This window comes from Petaurus breviceps, unplaced genomic scaffold, assembly GCF_028583685.1.
Source record: "Petaurus breviceps papuanus isolate PSGF00001 unplaced genomic scaffold, PetGlider_PUasm1.0 428, whole genome shotgun sequence".
NCBI classification, from domain to species: Eukaryota; Metazoa; Chordata; class Mammalia; order Diprotodontia; family Petauridae; genus Petaurus; species Petaurus breviceps.
This window is the reverse complement of record NW_027186331.1, coordinates 1189350-1192390: the sequence shown is the minus strand read 5'-3', so window position 1 is coordinate 1192390 and position 3041 is coordinate 1189350.

Genomic DNA, 3041 nt, shown 5'->3' with positions numbered 1-3041 from the left:
TGGATGGATGGATGGATGGATGGATGGATGGATGGATGGATGGATGGATGGATATACATTATCTTCCATGTCAGAGTGAAGTTAACAAGGACTGTTTCATTCTCTGTACTTGTATGTTCATAACCTAACATGGTGCCTTACTCAGAATAGGTGCTTTATAAATTAATACTTGTTGATTGATTAATTAGCATGTCAGAATTCTAATATTTGGAAAGTGTGAGTCATTGAGACACAGAGGTATGCTGTTATTTCTGCCCATGCCTTTAACTCAGGTAATAAAAAATATATGGGGACAATTTCTGAAATGACCCTCAAACAAATGTCATTTTTTAAAATGCCCAGAGGTGGTGAGTTCCTCTACAGCTCTTGGGGTCTCTGGCTGCTGTGCAGTGTGCCTGACAGTCCTGAGCACCAGCCTCTCACCCGTCTCCCCCCCCCATAAGGGGGCAGAGTTCAAAGGTGTCAGGGAAGTCTAGGACCCGGCCCTGAGCTGACTCTGCCTCCTTCTTTCCAAAGTCCGGAAGCCAGGAAGGAACTTCTCGCTTGTTTACTTACCCCAGGAGGAAGAGAGAAGAGAGGAATATAAATCTATCCTGGCATATTAAGTCATACACAGTCGCCAAGCAAATTACAGAAAGGGTTGGCCAAGGGACAAAGCAGCAGAGGGGAGAAGGAGTCCTGGATCTGAAGACAGAGGACCAGGGCTCAGGTCCTGGCTCTCACTGCTTGCTATCTGTGTGTGATCTTGGGTAACACTCCTTTCCAGGAGTATGAAAAATCCTTTCCTTCATGGTCCCGTTAGCCCTTACACAACCCCCAAGGAAACTGCCCTCGGTAAAGGAGCATTACTGAAAGCCTATTAAGACCTCTGAGCCAAGACCCTGCCTCAATGCCTCAGTTTCCCCACTTGTAAAATGAGGTGATTGGACCTGGATGATCCCTAAGGTCACATTCAGCTCTTAAATCCCATGGTGGTGGTTGCTGTTTGTCCTTCTCCTCGAAGAGGACCATGACATCAGGGAGGTGATGCCATGACGTGCAACTAAACAGGGTTTAAGTGAGGCCGGGCCATGCAGAGTCACCAGCCTCACTTTCACCTCCGGAGCCATCTGGGTCCAGTGGCCAGATATCGATCAGGACGCCCGGAGATGGCCCAGGATACAGTAGGGTCCTTGGCCTTTTGGAGCTAAGGGCTTTCCCAGTCTCATTCATAGCAGTGCCAATTCACTTACATGTCATGGCACCCCTTCCTGATGTCACCATCCTCTGAGAACAGTGGCCTCTGTGAGCAGAAAAGGAGCTGCCCTCAGGGGACCAAGCTGGAACTGGCCAGCTGGGCAACACAGCTTTCCTGCTTTCCTTCTCCCTCCTTCTTTCTTTCTTTCTCTCTTTCTTTCTTTTCTTTCCTTCTGTCCACCCTTACATATGGGTGTTCTGCCCAAAGGGAATATACATTTTTAATCTCTGAAACTTTTTTTCCTTCCTTTCTCTTAAATACCAGCCTTAACCCCAAATCACCCTGGTTCTCCTTGATTGGCCAATAGTAGGTCCCAGGCTAAAATAAACCCTACTTAGTCATTGTTTGGGCCCTGATTGGCTCAGAATGAATGTAAATAATTGTTTCCATTTTGGCCAGAAACCCTGATGGTCTTCCCTCCCAGATCTTTTTTTTGGAGGGGCATTTGGGGTTAAGTGACTTGCCCAAGATCACACGGCTAGTAAATGTTGAGTGTCTGAGGCCACATTTGAACTCAGGTCCTCCTGACTCTAGGACCGGTGCTCTATTAACTGAGCCACCTAGCCGCCCCCAGATCTTTTTTTTTTTTTAAGGAAGCCATTCTTTGCTTCATTTCTCATTAAGCCTTAAACATAGACTTTGCCTCAGTCAAATTAAGACCTGTCAAGGACCTTAGCTTGAAAAAGGCCAAGGATCCCCACTGCATCCAAGACCATCTCCAGTCGTCCTGATAGATAGATATCCTGTCACTGGACCCAGATGGCTCTGGAGATGAAAGTGAGGCTGGTGACTTTGCACAGCCCTACCTCACTTAAATCTAATTTACTTGCATGTCATGCCATCACTTCCCTGACATTATGGTCCTGCTCAAGAATGAAAGACAAGGGGCAGCCAAGTTGCACAGTGAGTAAGAGAGCTGCGCCGGCCCCAGAATGAAGGACAAACAGCCCATTCAGTGATTAAGGCTAGGTAAGAAATGATGCAGAGAATGGTCTCCTTTGCCTAGTCAAAAACAATCCTATAAACACATGTGGTAGGGATTCTAAGTAGTACTGTTGCCATTTTACAGATGCAGAAACTGAGGCATAATTAGGGTGTTGTAGTTACGGCAGTCAAATACGTTCTGTCCCACAACTCTTTCCACAATTCTGCCCTCTGCCCCCGGGACCCCTCACTCTGATTAGAGGGTGGAGAGCTCCTCCCAGAAGCTCCATTTAAGTATGGCATACCAACCAGCCCCCTCTTCACTCCCCTCCAGGATTCACAGCTCTGGACTGCATCCTGCTCTCAAGAGAATACCCCCTCCCTCTGCCCCCTTTCCAGCTTCTTCTTACTGTTGTCTCCTGATCCATTTAATACTCATTTAATAAACCTCTATAAGGGCCAGAAGAGCCTGGACCTAACAGCTTCTTTGTTCTCTGAGTAAACTCAGAGAATGCCTCTTCTATGTCACCAAAGCCAGATGGGGCTGATTTTCTGACTGACTTTAAGGATGAGACCCTTGAATACTGGAACTTTTTCTTATCTTAATTTTTGGGGGCATATACTATGTAAGTGGGATAGAAGTGATGACTTGTCAAATATTTAATAATAGATTGCCTGGGTGCTAGACTTAAGTTTCTACTGCACCCTAAGATCTAGCAAGGTTTGCAATGAGTAGCCAGAAGCCCAGGCTTGAGTTTGGGAGCTTGGGACCCTTGCTTTACTTCCCTGTTCTTAAGTTGAAGTTTCTGCTAAGCTAAGCTGATGTGTAGGAGGGGAAAGTACAGACCCTTCAGATTTAACCACAGGCCCAAATGTCCCA